Source organism: Harpia harpyja, chromosome 2, assembly GCF_026419915.1.
Source record: "Harpia harpyja isolate bHarHar1 chromosome 2, bHarHar1 primary haplotype, whole genome shotgun sequence".
NCBI classification, from domain to species: Eukaryota; Metazoa; Chordata; class Aves; order Accipitriformes; family Accipitridae; genus Harpia; species Harpia harpyja.
In genome coordinates, this window is record NC_068941.1 from 74,391,955 (window position 1) to 74,408,865 (window position 16,911).

Below are 16,911 nucleotides of genomic sequence, written 5' to 3' on the forward strand. Positions count from 1 at the left end.
AGAAAGTTCAACACTTTTTGGCTTTGTTGCTTACATCCACTGTCTTTGCTGCACCAGACATTCTGCACAGTTACCTGGATTGCAGTGTTACTGTCCTCAACACATCAACAGATGTAAAACCTCTCTCATTTGCAATAATCACTGCATGTGCATGCTACTTGGCACATGTACACATAGCCTTGCCCAGGAGAAAAACAGAAGTCCAGCTTCTACAGAGCTGAGCCCCTTAGAAAATACTGACTATAAAACAATCAGGTAGGAAGGCAATTGGTTCTGGGACTTAAGTAAAGAAGCAGAATAGGTGCATATGCTGCCATTACAGCTTTAAGAGAGCATTTCTTCTTCCGGGGATGCAAACAGGACAGAGCCCTGCAGGCCCGCATCTGGACTGGACCCGCTATTGGCCATCACTTTGAACCTTTGCCTGGCAGATGCTGTATGAAAAAAAATAGGTTTGTACCATCTACGTACAGCATGTGCCATTGTGGGTTCACTAGAGCAGTTCTGATTTACTGTGTCTGGTCAGTGAACGGTACACTGAGCCGGGCAAGTCTTTGCAGCCAGGCGAGAAGCAGGACAGACAGGAACCTGGTGAGGCAGATCATTCTCAACAATAGTCTCTAATGCAGAATGAAGTGGCAGAAACAGTACATTATGGATATTATCATCATTATCTCTTGCTACCTCTAATAGGTTTTTATATCATTTTGCTCATTTTTATAGCTTGCTGGCTCAGAACCGACATTCTTCGTAATTCACTGGAGGAAATGCTTGATTTCTGCTCCCCTTGTTTTAACCATCCACAGAATGGATGAAATAGGGATGTGAGCGCTGGGGTAGAACAACCCTATCTTGCATGATTCAAACTAAGACATTTCTAAAGCATGGTATTTTTTATACACAAAGGGATAAAGGAAGCTTCCTTTTACATTTCTTTTGGGCTAGATTTTTTTTTTTCATTTCTTTCTGCTGATGAAAAAACTACAGAAAGGTGCAAACTGGGTGAAGCTCAATCCTCATGAAGCTGCAAGGAGGGATTCAGCAGTGAAAAAATCTTAGAAGACTATGATGTAAAATGGTTACACAAACCCCTGAACCAATATCTGTAGGATTTTCCCAGAAGAGAATTGATAGTCTGCCTCTTTCAAACTGCCTCAGGACATGGAACAGAATGATAACTCATTATGGAAATATCATAAATTGTTCCAGCATTTTTTATCATCTGAAAATGAAACCTCTTCTATGCAAAGGCTAACAACAAGTTAGCAATCTGTTTTATGATAGAAGCCCCACTATAAATACGAAATAATTTAAAATCACCACTATCCCGAGGGTGTGCCAAGAGCCTGCATTGGGGCAGCTTTGGGGAGCAGGTAATGCATGTTACTTTGTACCTCTTACTTCAGCAGTTTATTGTTCTTCTCATGTATTTGCTGATATAGGCAATGCCCTAGGTTTCTGCATGCTCTGCAGGGACGTACACCCCGAGGAGGGGGCACAGGGAAAGCAGGGAGGTTCCAGTTTGGGGACATAAAGGGAACAAGGGCCAAGGGTGTATTGCAGAGCACAGCAGGGCGAAAGCAGAAGCACTGGGACTGCAGAGTGGGAGCCGGACTGGGAGGAACTTGACAGCAGAGACGCATGAGTGTGCGTGGGGTCCTGGGGGAGGAAAGCCGAGTCTGGAAACATGGTGCAAACATCAGTTCAGTGGGAAAATGGGATTGTGCACGAAGCATCTGAGCGGTAGGAGATCGGAGATGAAAGAGAAGGAATCTGCCACAGGTACAGGGGAAAGCGGGGATACAGCCACCAGCAACACACTGCAATGCTAATGGACACCTGCAGCGTGGGGATTAGCTGCTTGCAAAATAAAATAAAATTTAGCTACTGAGTGACATTACTGAAAGAGGCAGTTTCAGGTGTCACATCCGCTGCTGTTTCACACTGCTAGGTCTTTATTAACCTGCCCACACATTTGCCTCACATACCCCACTCATACTGTTATTTTTGAGTATTCTGCTGGCCCTGTTCTTGTTACATTCAATAAGTATTTTTCAAAATGGTGGGTGTTTGGTCTGTTATGGGAAAGGAACAAGAACTCACTGGGGAAGGCAGGTGAGTTTTCTGCCTTGCTTGCTCTTTTCTAGACCATGCATTATTCTCTTAATGTCTTTTCTTATTTTTTTAAGGTAAGTACAGTCAATTCCTTACAGTCTCTCTTATTTAGAGATTTTTTTCTTAAGCTGTTTATTACTGACAGTGTTCTTTGCTAACCCCCTCTAGTTCTGCTTCCAGCCAGGCTGGGCCAGTATTGCTCCAGCTGTTCTAGATGAGGTCCAACCAGAAGCATCCTGGGTGACATGACAGGTGGCAGTCACACATCCCCTGCAATACTGTATACACGTACATGTGTATGTGTTCAGTGTTCGGTAGGAGTTTATATATCATCTCTAAATGTTATTATGCCACTTAGACAAGTACAAAGACTTGCACTTGAGGAGGAAGATAGTAGGTTTGGGATTATCCTCATTTCCTGTGGGTGTTCAGTCTAAACTTAGACAGGCTGTCAAGAAATTTCTATTCCCAACACAGTCAAACATAACCTTTATCTGTAGGAAGTTCTGTTACGCCAGAGACATCGAAACCTTGAGCACAGTCTTTATCACAAAGCTTTAGCTAACACTACATGTAAACTGAACCCCAGCCATCAGATGTCTGAAGCACAAGGTCCAAAGCCTCGAATTTTCTTTAGGGCTCTGCAGGTTGGTTTGGGGAAGAGAAAAGATATAGGTTATGTGGGCTCATGTTGTTGTTGTTTTCTGCAACTTGCTGGAACAGCTGGAGTGCCAAGCCTTTCCATGCAGGTTTAGGGGATTGCCACTGCCTGCAGGAAAGCAGAGTCATGGGGAATGGGTTGGTGTTTCTGAGATGGAGCTAGGGTCCTCAGGATAGCTGGAGACAGTAGAAAGCATTCTATACCACTATACTGCTATGCAGGAGCTTGTTTGAAATCTATATATTTGGCTGGCACTTGGGTTCCTATTGTCTAACCTCTTGTCTAGTTTTTGCAAATATAAGTTAAATAAGGCAGAAAAAAAGAATTAATCCTTCAGGGACTCTACAAATGAAAGAGTGCCATGGGGAACACTGACAGGTCCCAGATATAGTCCTCAGGGCTTATGCTGTTAAATTCTGTACACAATAAATGTTCACACTCGGCTGTTTTTTAAGGAGGACTGAAACATACACAGTTTTTTATCCCTCTCTGGCAAGTGGTGTCACTATAATGCTTCCTATATATTTCACAGAGATAATATCCTGCTACACAGTGCTGCATTTATTCTGGAGTACCTCTATGTAAATGAAACCATCAGCACCAAGGAAGCAATAGATATATCAGCCAAATACTGTTTCCTTCTCTGAGTTCTGCAAAAAGTTGTGTTTGCTGAACAAATATTGATATGATTATTACTTCAAGATCTTTTATTTCATTTGAGAGCTTATGTAAGAGTGTATTTAAGATCCACAGTTGACTCTGCTTTTTTTCTGCATGCAACCATGTTTTGCAAAAAGAGTTAGTGAAAACCTCATCTTTCCCCTTTAAGTTCTCCCTATTAAAGTGGATGTTGAAGGTTTGGTTTCATCTGTTGAAACTGTTACTGACAATACATTAAGGCCACACACCACTGGTAGTTTGCTCGTGAATACCACAAAAACAGTAGAAGCACATTTTTAAACTGGTGGCTTCTCACACCATTGGTTTTTCTATTCTAAAACTGGGACTAAATTCTGATTAAACGGATGTACATATGCAGTTGCTAGACAAGAGCTCACACCAGTACAAAGCAACGGAGCTGTGCCCATAGATTTCTTCCAGGTGCCAGTAAACACACCAGTCTATGTGTATTTTTCTTACAGTTACTGCTATAGTATTCTTTATAAATGAAAGTCCCTATGAATCCTGTCCTTAAATCAATCAGCTATAATTTTCAGCCTCAGTAGTGGTACAGTGTGATAGATACAATATGTTGTCAATCCATTTTCTTGATCACAGTTGACTGTCTTGGACAATGCTGTGAGTAGTAAGAAAACAAAGCATTGCTATTTCATAGTAATGCCATGGTACTTTAATGACAGTGAAGACTGTTGCTGAGAATCCTGCTTATAAAACTGACTTCATACAGTTCCATCCTAGGACACATTTTTTAAGCTATAATTATCTAATCGTGCACTCATCCAACATGAACTTTGTCTTCTCGTGAAAAGATACAATATTATATGGTTTAAAATAAAATGTGGAACTGCAACCATGTATTTCAGTTTTGCTTGCAATGCTAGAATACACACAGTTGTGCTAGCTTTTGAGAGGAGGCACAAATTAAAAATGCATGTTACGAAATGCATTTCATGTGAATAAATGTCAAAAGGCACACAGTCTCACCCCTTGACTAAGCTAAAGAATTAATTAATACATTAAAATGAAACTAAATAGATTACAATGGAGAAAATATTAGCAGAGTATCAAATTCAGATTATTATTACCTGCTATCCTACAGAGACTCTCTAAAAATGAAGGCTTCCATTTTCTTGTTTTTCTACTTCAACCCACCATCCATCCTGCTCACTTTTAGAAATCATATAGTTTGAGAGAGCTATAGTGGGGTGGCAGATATAGCCCACACATGCCTATGGGTGAGCTAGGATTGCAGAGTTGTTAAATCAAGAGAGCAGATCTTAGGAGCAACACTGCGCATTACAACCTCTGCATCACACAGCCCAGTGCCGTGACTGCAGGGATACTGCAGGGTGAGAGCACACCAAAGGTACAGCCCTGTTTAGAAGCCCTTCACAGTACTTCGCTAATAAAAATTACAGTTAGAGAGAAAGGAAAAAGAAAATATAGATTACCCTGTGCCACATTAACAAAATTTCCTACAACAGTGTGTTTTCTTAAGGATAAGCAGAATCCGAAATCTGCTGTGCTTTTTAAAGACAAGGAGAAAGAGCTAAGGCATCTGCACACATACAGCAGGTAGGTAATTTGGGAGTCCTTTTCCCTACCTGTATCTGGAAAGAAAATGTAAGTGTTCACAGTAGAAACCCCATTTTGGAAGCTTTTTCCACCAGAAGGAAGTATGTCACAACACTATCTCATGGACACTAAACGCACATAGGAGATGTGAAGAAGCTAGAGAAAATAGTTCGATTAATAGGAAGGCATACTGAGTTTAGCCGTTCCCTTCATGACCCTGAATCCCATTCAATCCATTTGGTAAGGGCACAAATAGTTAAATAATAGCACTTACTGAAGCCTCAGGTGCTCAGCTTGCTCAGGGATGATACAGGAGAAAACATCTAGCCAATGGCCATTTATGTGTTCCTCCTGATCTACTTACTGAAATGTTTTTCCCCACTGATAAAGGCAGTTAGGCACGATTTTCCATGCACCTGCTTTGGGGACTTGCACAGCTCTGTAACCAGTTCAGCTACACAGGGGGAAGGCTATAAGAAACTTGGGTTTCATTGTTTAAATTTTTAAAGCATACATTGGGGCTAGGTGAGATCAGATCTCATCCTAAGAGAGAACGAGACCAAACAGTGGTTGCTAAAAGATATGAGTATTTAGAATAGACTTCTGCCTTACAAAGAGGAAACGATAGAGACAGAAACTGCTTTCTGCTGGAAAAAAATGCACCACATGTGCAAAACTGGAAGATGCCTAGGGGAAAAGACAAAGTTGATATCAGTGTGAGTGGCATCTTGGGGAAAACCCCAGCTGACAGAAGGAGGCTGCATAGAGGGAAGAGTGCTGGGAACTACTAGACGACTGACTGGCACATATGTGGTTTCTGGTGATTAAAATAAGCCATTTAAAAACAGACCTGCTTGAAAAGCAAAAAAGTAAATGACATTATACTGGATGGAACAGCTACCAGATGGTCCAGTTACCAGCAGCTACTAGATTTTGTTTTTGTTTTTTTAAATACACACATGCACTCGCACGAGCAAACGCTCATGGGCCAAACTGGACTGTAAAAGCCATCTGGCACTGCCTGTGTAAGTTTACTACACTGCGAAACCTCATTCTCTCTGACATTATTTGTGGTTAGAGGACTAATTCCAGTTTCAGCCAGGCAACTAGGCTGCAATCTGGAGCATGAGAATCAGAGGGCATGGAAACAAAGCAGGGAGCCATAGGGTGGATTCTCAGCTGTGAAGAGACAATTTCCAAAAGGAAAATGAACTTCACTTTCTCTGTTCCCAACATGAGTAATGGGATGGTAAAAAAAAAAATTCCCCTCATTCTTTGCTGTAAATCAAGACTTGTGAAAGCCTCCCCCACCCTTTACACAAGGCAGAGATCCACAATCCTGTTCCAGCTAGGATTTTTTTTTTTACAGTCACCCACTGTTTTCTTCTGTCTTCTCCAACTCCTGTCCATTACAACATCACAGTATTTGATGAGTTTCTATTCTCCATTCACTCATCTACTCCCAGTTCAATTCCACTTCCCTGCTCTGGCACATTAAGGGGGTTGTGATCACCTCCAGGTGTATCCTAAAAATGAAGGAGAAGCATCTGCCACCATGTACAAATGACATTTGATCTGTCATCACAAAGAATTTATAAAATATGCTTATAGCACTCATCATATTAACATGTCTTGTACATCTTTTTCTTAACTTTTAAGGAAGCTGTTTAACAATGTGTATCTCAAAAGGATCTCATTCTGGTAGTAACTGGGCATTATTTTTATAAAACAATCAAAGCATTAAAAAAAACATTTTACACCTACCTATCATTGTACAAGAGACAATGTCCTTGCCCTGGGGTCTAATCTGGCGAGTGACTCAATACAGTCAGAATTCAGTTTAGTTTCATTAAATGCTCTCCTTGGCTGCAATGCAGAACTGGGTTTTGGTGTAAAGAAGGAAAAAGAAACAAATGCAAACAAATTTCAGATCTATAAACATGCATCAACAATCAGCATAGAGCTAGTTTTCTAGCATATTAAAAGCTACATCTGCACCATATATGTTAGGAACCTATTCCCTCCCAGCTGAGACCTGTATCTCAGGATGTAACAACAGTGCTTCAACACTGTTGCTGGACCAAAGTCCAGAGCCCAAACTGAGGCTTAACACATGGTACAAACATAGCCCAAAGTAAATGCTTGGCCCAAGTTTACTTTACAGTCCCTGAAATTCACTGGCAAAGCTTTGAATTGTGTGAACATGAACTAGCTCTGATCTACAGAGCATCTTGACAAAGCTTAAAGCACTGCAATCAATGTCCAAGCCACTAACATTGCCATATAGCCCACTTGTGGGGACAGAGAGGCTCAGGTTTATTGAATTTATCTATATAGACTTGCCCTTGCTGTACTTTGCCAAGAAAATTCAAGTCACAAATTGTGGCTGAGGGCATTTACACAGGGACTGGATGTGGTTCAGTTTGTTTTCAATATTCCGAGATGGCAATTTAGAACTCTGAATTAGGAGGTTATAAAATTCACGAGTCTTCAATATAACAAGAAAAACGCTTGTGAAGGAGATAGTGGAAGCTGCAAGCTCCCCTCTGTAAGGCTGCTAACACTTTGTAACCAATTCAACCCAAAATGTTCCTAGGAGAGTAACAAGTCAGGGAAAATGTTATAAAGGGCCAATTATCACTATATAACCCATTCTAAAATTAATTCAAGTTACAGATAAAACCCAGAAATGCTCTGGTCACAAAAGATGACACCTGCAATGCTTCTTAGCCATTTTCCCCACAGAAACACTCAGAAAAAGTAAATCAAATAAACTAATGTGAAAGCTAGGATAGCTCACTGGGATTTTCACAATCCCTTTTTCTCTCTCTCCCACCTTAAATGCATTGTTTTCATGCTTGAAAACATCTGTTGAGGAGGCTGATCCACAGAGCTTCAGCCCAATTCTTCCAGAGGTCAGGGACAATGGCTCAGCCCCACCTCTGATTATTGGTTATATATTTTAGACTAACTTTTAAAAGTATAAATATCGGTATTTTGATGATAGTCATTTGATTGACTATAATCAGGCTGTTGGAGTTTCATCTTACAGTAGTGGAAACACTAAGCGCTTGTCATGATAATTCTGTGCAATTTACAGAGGAAGATCCATGCCCCAAGGGCCTGTGTATCTCTCTACCGAATGTTAGAGCAGACCTCTGAACTCTACAGGACAATTCGAAACCCACAAAGTCTTCACACATACTTACAATCCTTTTAATGGAATTTCACTGATGGAAGATAGCTCTTCGAAACTTTTTGTTATAGGAATAGAGGATGACAAACGTATTTTTTTGCCTTAGTTCCCAAGAAGCTGTATGCAAAAATGTTCATGAGTCAGACCAGAATTTCTCAGCCCTTTCCCACTCCCATTGCAAACAAAAAATAGGCTGGAGGTCTCACTTCAACTTGTAATAACTATTCTACTTAAAAACTGTAGCACTTAAAAAATACACTTTTTATCAGATTTGGTGTATTTTAATGATTTCTGGTTCATTTGGACTCAGATGGAAAACGCAACTTTGCTGATGGTACTGTTGCATATAGCTGATCATATGAACTAACAGACATTCCTTCGGATTTTTAAGTTTTGGACAAAACCAACCATTGGGGTGCATTTCTAGACACCTATCAGACACATATTGGCAAGCCCTACCAAAAGATAAGATCTGTGAGGCTTTTCCCAAGGAGGACCTAACCAGATGTGCCATAGCACTGCATGCTCTGTTCCTGTGCTCCTGGAATCCCAGTTTACTCGATACGTCACCTCCTATTTACAACCAAGTGCTCCCATTAAAAGAAAATACATGCACCCACAGTTACCCCCACCCTTCTGCAGGCACCTGCCTTGCCTTTTCTGCTTGCAGTTACAGGGCATTTGCTGGAGGGGGAAAAAGGGTTAAAAGAAAAACAGCCTAATCTCCATTCACACATTTGTCACCTTCCCCAAAATAGCTGCAGAATTTGAGCATAGTATGCCATTTTCCTCCCTGACAGGTTAATCCGTTTATTATTCATCCATTTAATGAAAATACTGTGTCTCCATGCTAAGAACAAAACAAAACCTCCAACAACACTGGTTCTCTTTAAATCATATTCATAATCTTGCACAATTTGATTTGTGTTTGTATTCAGCTTTATTTTTTAACTATAAGTTAGAAGCAGGAAACCTATTTTTTCAGATTTCGCATTGTTGCCTCTAGCCACATTTATGGAATGTTTTCTGGGTTTTGCAAAATTATCAGCATTTCATTACCTGCTTCTGCAACAGCCATGTATCTACTGTGAAAAGGTCACCCAAAAGTTAATGAACCTCATGCTTAGCCAAACTGCTCTTGTCCTGTGGGACAGAAATTTTCATGAAACTCTGCAAGGCTCATCTTGCAAAGTTTCCTGAACATGTTCCAAAAAAGGAATAGTTAGTAAATCACGGAGCAAATCTGTCCCTTTTCACAGGCAACTGGCTCTATTAAGCTTTCCGCAAAAATATGGGGCTCGTGTTCTCAACGGCATCATTTCTAAAGGAAAACTACAGCAGTGTTTTGAACCAGTCACAGAAGTATTACAGCCATGTAGCTATACAGAACAATCATATTCCCTTCCAGGCTTTAATTCTTCTAGAGGATTACCTATTTCCACTGGAAGCACCTTTTTGATGCACGACATACAGGGTTTTTTTCACAGATTCATCATATTAGAAGACTGGATTCATGATCCATTCAGATAGTATGCCTAGATCTTTCTCCTCCTCAGGCATTTTCTCATTATAACTACCGCGAGTACAGAAGAATTACATAACATTGCATTTTGAACTACTGAATTTCATACCACTCCTCTTACTCCAGTCCTCATTTCCATCTTATATCCCAGCCTTTTTCTGTATGAACAGTGCTTCCCAACTCCAGCCAGCCAGCATGCTCCCCTATGTTTCAAAGTATTAACGAAGGTATGAAATAGGAAAAGCCCCATGAACAATATTGGATTCTCTCTCTGATACATCCTTTCCCAGCACTGACGAGTGTTGCCATGTTCTATGCCCTCCAGTTCCCTCAGGTAGCCTCTACTCCAGCACCTTCCACTTTGGGACCATACCAAAAGTTTGCTCTTATCAAGGGGTGACATCAGAGAAGTCCAGCAGCATCTATTCTTCATGAGCCTGTTTTATTAGACCCCACTTCGCCTTTCTTAGATCCAAATATCAGAGAAAAATCTGTGGCCATTTATTGCACATTTAGTTGGAGCTCACAACATCCTGAAATACATTTGTCAACCTGATGCTGTCTTGAAAGTGAAACACTGCAGGCAGTTAGATTTTGAATCTGATCTACTACTTAGGCAGAGTAACTGCATGAACAAATTGCTGGAAAACGATGACTGGTTGATTATAGTTATTTTATTTAAGTTTTGGAGGGAACGTTCTTGTACCAAGGAGTACATTCAAAAGGAAAATATTAAAAACAAAAAAATAGGAAAAAAAAAAAGTGTGAAAGACAAGGGCAGTTGTTTTGGGTTGTTCTGCTTTGCATTACAGGCAAATTGTTCCAACAAGAAAAGGAATGTTTTGTCTTTTTACTCTTAGAGGAAATTATTACAGCATTAAATGTCTGTAGGCGAACTAGAAATAGAGCAAGACTTGAGTTTAAGGGATGCTAATTCAACTGAATGCAAACTCTGCTAGACTCTGCAGTGTCTGGATTTCATTCACTGATAACAGGAGTTGCTAGTTCGAGTGAACTGTGATTTTCACCTACATCAGCCACTCAGTTCAGACAATGCTATTCCCAAAAGAAAGAGACTATGTTGTCTAATGCTTTCAGTTCACAATTAGGATCTGCTGTTTCCCAACTAGATGAGGTTATGGAATTTAATAAAAGGCATATTCTGATAAAAAGCCAGATTAACAACAAGGGAGAATTTTAATAGGACTAAATTGTTTTGGGGGTAGAAACCCAAAGAAGTTTGTAGAAGCTGTAAAAACTTCTGGTCACCACTAGAAAAAGACTAGGCAAACCCAGAATACCCAGAGGTCAAAAGATCTGTGGTGTGCCTCATTGGTCCAGAGATGTTAACCTTGCCTCTTATGTTCCCTAAGTGCCCTTCCCAGTTAGTTATTAGTTATTCTTGACTCTGGAAAAAGGGTCTTTCTCTTTATCTTTCCTTTGAAATGTCCTGGTTTCACCCTAGTACAAAACAGGAAACGAATCTGGGGTGGGAAAACAGTTCCTTCTCCAGCTGCATTACCAAATCCTGATCTCAGCCCTCATGGAGGCCTCCGTGGGTCTTCAGCCAGCGTCACCTTTTCCATGGTTCCCCCAGCAATAATATGAGGTAACAGCTCACAGAACTCCTGAAAGTTAACTGTTGTCTGAAGCACGCCTCGGAAACGAATAGTACCTGCAGAAGTGTAACTCTTAGAGCCAGGACTTGTAGAGGCACAACAGGGCTTGACCAGGTTCAAGCCTCGAGGCAATGCAGCAGTCCGCGTGCATGATCACAACCACTGGGGCTGGAAGGGACCTCCAGTGGGCTCCAGTGCAACCTCCTTACCAAAGCTGGGTCAGCCGTGAGGTCGGACCAGGTTGCTCAGGGCTTTTTCTAGCTGGGTCTTGAAAACCTCCAAGGACAGAGACTGCAGAACCTCTCCAGCCAAAATGTGTATTTTAAAACATCTGTTGTTCAAGTGCTGCCTCAGAACAGCAGTTTTTCCAGGCCTGAATATCCCACTGGTTTTAAGTCAGCAACCGTTCCTACTTATCTGTCTTGACAGAAGTTGTCACCATGGCACCCAAGCACCTGGAACAATTACCTAAGGGACAATATGGAAATTGCAAGGCAGCTCCCAGCACAGCTAAGAGGACTCAAGGGCGATGCAATGCCCAGTTTGTCTGCAGGCTGTCAGGGGCTAACGGCAGGCTCTTATTTCACCCTAAACCTGGGTGACTCCGCTCCGGCATGAAACCTCCAGCTGCCCGCCTGTGGTGAAAGCAGACGGTGCTTCCCGAGCTGTCAGTGGATGCTTGGGTATCATCACGAGCAGAGAATAAATACACCCGGGCATAGGTGGAACGGTGAGGCAGGTCATAAACAAAGTAGATGCGGTTCTTAAAAATAGCAGCTCTCTGAGAGGTTACACTTGAAAATGTAATGACCCGCACTTTTTTCTTTATCTGTTACTGTAACTACACAAACTCCACAAAACTATCACTGTACTTTAACTGAACAAAAATAATGTTTCATACTCTGCTTTCGACCAACAGACATAATGAAGCTGTGCAGGTTCATTTGTTCTGGTGGACTGCATGCCCTTAGCGTAATTGTTTAACTTAACTGTAACTTAACTTAATTTCCTAATAATCCTCATCAAATTTCCTCAAGCTGTCAGAATACAGACCATATTTAAATAGCAGATTCTAGGTATTAATAGTCCAGAGCAAATGACAGTTAGACAATGAAAAACTTTTTTTTTTCTTGCCACTGCCAATAGACAAGCAACCAACAAGGTATTTTAGCTTGCTTGTGTCTCTCAGACAGCAAGGCTAAAATCAAAATACCTATTGTGAAAAGACTTACATATGTCTCGATTTCAAAGAAAAATTCAAATTTCCCACAAAGCTTAGGCAAAGAAATCAGTATTCATTCATTTTCATATGAAACCATGCACTGCTGTACATTTTGGTATGCAAAAGAGGTCTCAGAACGGGCCAGGGAGAAGGGATGTCAATACTGAAATAGCCTTAGATAGAGCTGCTTTGCAAGACTGGCACTTACACAGCAGAGAGCTCAAGGACTGGCTGACCTTGGGTATGTTATTGGCCAATTGTTCCACAAGGAAAGGACGTTACATTGCTTCGACCTAATAAGTGAGGCAAACACGTAACAACAGGCATGGAAATACCTGTATTTTTTTCTCATTCCATCATCCGTTTACAAGATTCATTTGAAATATTAATGTGACATTAAGTCTGGATGCTAGAACATGCAAGTTTATGAGGTCTGAGTACTGGCATATTAATTAATGTCTACGGTTCACAGTAAAAGATACGATACACACAACTCAATTTATACGGCTCAGCTTTGAGTTGTGGGAGTTCCTGTCTGTAACTGAGAGCTGGGGATGGGAAAGGAACAACTCTGACTTGTAAAGCAATAGGCTTTCTAAGTTCTGCTTTTAAAAATACTTTGATGACTAAGCAAGCGTTTAAATGTTAAGAGAGATTTGGAATGAGATCTCGCCCAGCTCGCAGTCAGAACACCCGATGCAAAGCAGAAACAGCTATTTGAATAAAAAGAAGAGTTTGTGTTGTGCACACAGAACTTTTCCGAAGTTCAGACGAAAAGTAGAGATTGCCACCTGCTGACCAAACGGAGGGTAGCAACGGGGATGAGAGAAGCGCTTGCAGTGAAATCCAGGCTCTGCCAAAATCAACGGGGATTTTGCCGCTGATTTCAGCAGAGTCCGGATCCCACCCTTACTCTTACCTTGCCTCGCCAGCCAAACCAAGACGTGTACTCATAAAACCCCAAAGCTGTCTACTTTATCCGCGGAAGAAAACAGCTGACAGAACAAGAAATGTATTCAGCCAGCAGGTCTCTGGTTCTGTCAGCTTCGGCTGATGAGCTCATATTATCATAGAGTCATGCCATGGTTTGGGTGAAAGGGGACCTTTAAAGATCATCTAGTCCAACCCCCCCTGCCATGGACAGGGACATCTTTCACTAGACCAGGCTGCTCAAAGCCCCATCCAACCTGGCCTTGAATACTTCCAGGGATGGGGCATCCACAGCCTCTCTGGGCAACCTGTTCCAGTGCCTCACCACCCTCATCGTAAAGAATTTCTTCCTTAGGTCCAACCTAAACCTACTCTCTTTTAGTTTAAAATCGTTGCCCCTTGTCCTGTTCACTACAAGCCTTGGTAAAAAGTCTTTCTCTGTCTTTCTTATAAGCCCCCTTTAAGTATTGAAAGGTCGAAATAAGGTCACCTGGAGCCTTCTCTTCTCCAGGCTGAACAACCCCAACTCTCTCAGCTTTTCTTGCTAGAAAAGGTGTTCCAGCCCTCTGGCCATTTTCATGGCCCTTCTCTGGACTTCTCTAACAGGTCCATCTATTTCTTGACCCCAGAGCTGGATGCAATACTGCAGGTGGGGTCTCATGAGAGTGAAGTAGAAGGGGAGAACCAACTCCCTCGACCTGCTGGCCACGCTTCTTTTCATGCAGCCCAGGATACAGCTGGCTTTCTGGGCTGCAAGTGCACATTGCTGGCTCATGTCCAATTTTTCATCTACCAATTGATCAAGTGAGGGGGAACACCTGATCAATGGGATCCTACAGTGGCATGAGGGCCCCAGATGAGGTGGTTGGTGGAGACAGGAGGCAGCACTGGACCGCACCAGGGGCATGCTGCTGCTCCGTCTCGGATAAGCTCGGAGGCTCCTCACCACACCAGAGAGAGGGCTGCAAACGCACCTGGTGTGGCTGTAGCCACCTGGAAACACACGGCCTGTACCACACTGCATTTCCCAACGAACAGAGGGTAAGAGCGGGGAGAGGGGGACCCCCTTCGTGCTCTGAGAGGGGTTGCAGCTTGTCACCCCTCACGAGCTACCACAGGATCCACACAGAATGGGGACCTTATAAATACCTCAACCACAGAAGAAGCTTCAAACCAGAGCTCACATCTTCTTAAACACCAAAGCTGATCGCTTCTGAATAGATCTAGAGGAAACCAGACTACATCCAAGCTGTGCCTCTTACTTTACCAGGGAGATCAGGCATCATTCTGTTATACTGCTAATTCCTTTCCATATTGACAAGAAAGAATAAATAATCAAGAAAATATTTGCTTTGTTTTCTTTCTGAAACACAATAGTCTTTTTCAAGACATGCATTGCACACACTATTACAGACATGTAAAAATATAAACCCTAAAATACAAATTTCAACATGCTTTTTTTTTTTTCTTAAATTTTTGAAATGTATTTTTCATTCAGGGTTGAACTGAAAGCAAAACGTCAGTTTTCCACAAAACTGAAAATCCAGCCTGATGTGCTATGGGGTAATTGCAAGAGGCCACTGGTCACAGGACCAGGGCCATGTGGGTTTGCCTGGCTCCTAATACACAGCCAAAGCCACACAAAGAAACTTAAAGCATGTCTGGAGAGACATTACTTTTGTACAGCCCCAGAAGACCTTGTGTGGATGTCGTGGTTTAACCCCAGCCAGCAACTAAGCACCACACAGCCGCTCACTCACTTCCCCCCCACCCAGTGGGATGGGGGAGAGAATCGGGGGAAAAAAAAAGTAAAACTCGTGGGCTGAGATAAGAACAGTTCAACAGAACAGAAAGGACGAAAATAAGAATGTTAATAATAACAATAGTAAAATGGCAATAATGATAATAAAAGAATTGGAATATACAAAACAAGTGATGCACAGTGCAATTGTTCACCACTCACCGACCGATGCCCAGTTAGTTCCCGAGCAGCGATCTGCACCCCCAGGCCAGCTCCCCCCAGTTTATATACTGGGCATGACATCACATGGTATGGACCCTGTTGGCCAGTTTGGGTCAGCTGCCCTGGCTGTGTCCCCTCCCAACTTCTTGTGCCCCTCCAGCCCTCTTGCTGGCTGGGCAGGAGAAGCTGAAAAATCCTTGACTTGGTATAAACACTACTGAGCAACAACTGAAAACATCAGTGTGTTATCAACATTCTTCTCATACTGAATCCAAAACATAACACTATACCAGCTGCTAGAAAGAAAATTAACTATCCCAGCCAAAACCAGGACAGTGGACTAGTACCGTGTCATTAGCCCCTAACCTCTGCATTATACCACACTGCAGGAACTGTGCCGAACTACTCGCTGTCCTAAAGTGTCCCCCCCTGCCTCTCACATCTCAGCCATAGTTCCTACCCCTGTGCCTGCAGCACAACAGAGTTTTGCCTGGTGCAGAACCACACTGTAAGCTGAATCAATAAATTGATTCAGGCTTCTTTTCTGCAGAGAGGGGGAAGACTTTTTTAACCTGCCTCAGTTCAGAAATTTGGCCTACACCAAAGACCCACTAGCAGTTATGTGATGGCGGGTAAAACAGTGACGCAGATGTAGGAACAAGCAATCTGACTTGGCAGGAACTCCTTAAATTCCTTAAGTCAGCTTCAGTGCCAAAGTCAGAACATCATGGAACTACAGGATCAAAAAGTTGTGGCTGGTGTCCAATAATCTGGAGCAACAGCATTGGATTCGCCCTGCACTTCAATCAGGAGAGCAGAGAGGTAGAGGCTACTAACAAATTCTTTCAGCAAAATGCTTTTAGGCTGCATGTAAAGTAAATTGGATCAAGTTCATATCAGTTACTTTAAAATACACATCTCAAATCCAAAGGGAAGTGAGCTAGGCATTGCAATGCCATGAGCTTCACACACAGGTTAAGCAAAACCAGGAGTTCCCAAATTGTCAGAAAACAATTTATTCTTGTGAAAAAAAACATTGCTGCAATAATGCTCCAAGTGAAAAGAACTTTTCTGCGCTGCAGGCACAAGCGTATGTACTGAACTCACAGGTTTCCCAGCGCCAGCTTGTGTTCATGACTTCTAAGCAAGTTAGTTATTTTGGATAGGTACGTATTAGTCATTCATTCACCTACTCTCTTGCTTCCTCTTGCCCCCCCAGCCAACAGACTTACCCACTAAACAAGCTGCTGATGCTTGTCTCTGAATTGCCATTTTGCAGCAAGTGGCACACAAATCCCAAATTGGCTATTATATGTGGTTTTTATGAGGGCCTCAAAATTCTGCCCGCTTCAGAGAGTCTAGCCAAAATGTGTAAGTCACGCACCACTGCACAGAGAGCTGTGTCGTGGAGGTGAATTTGGGGCTGA

At 42.1% G+C, this 16,911-nt stretch overlaps 2 long non-coding RNA genes across 2 annotated transcripts in view; both read right to left on the bottom strand.

The window, feature by feature from the left end:
* The window catches only part of LOC128138843 (uncharacterized), a 42,651-nt gene that overhangs the window by 19,918 nt on the left and 5,822 nt on the right, over nucleotides 1-16,911 (bottom strand). The window lies entirely within an intron of this gene.
* Nucleotides 6,432-15,816, bottom strand: LOC128138844 (uncharacterized). Its single transcript, XR_008234163.1, has 3 exons — nucleotides 15,485-15,816; nucleotides 6,797-6,911; nucleotides 6,432-6,558 (listed from the first exon to the last, which is right to left on the bottom strand). It is a non-coding gene; the product is annotated as an uncharacterized LOC128138844 (long non-coding RNA).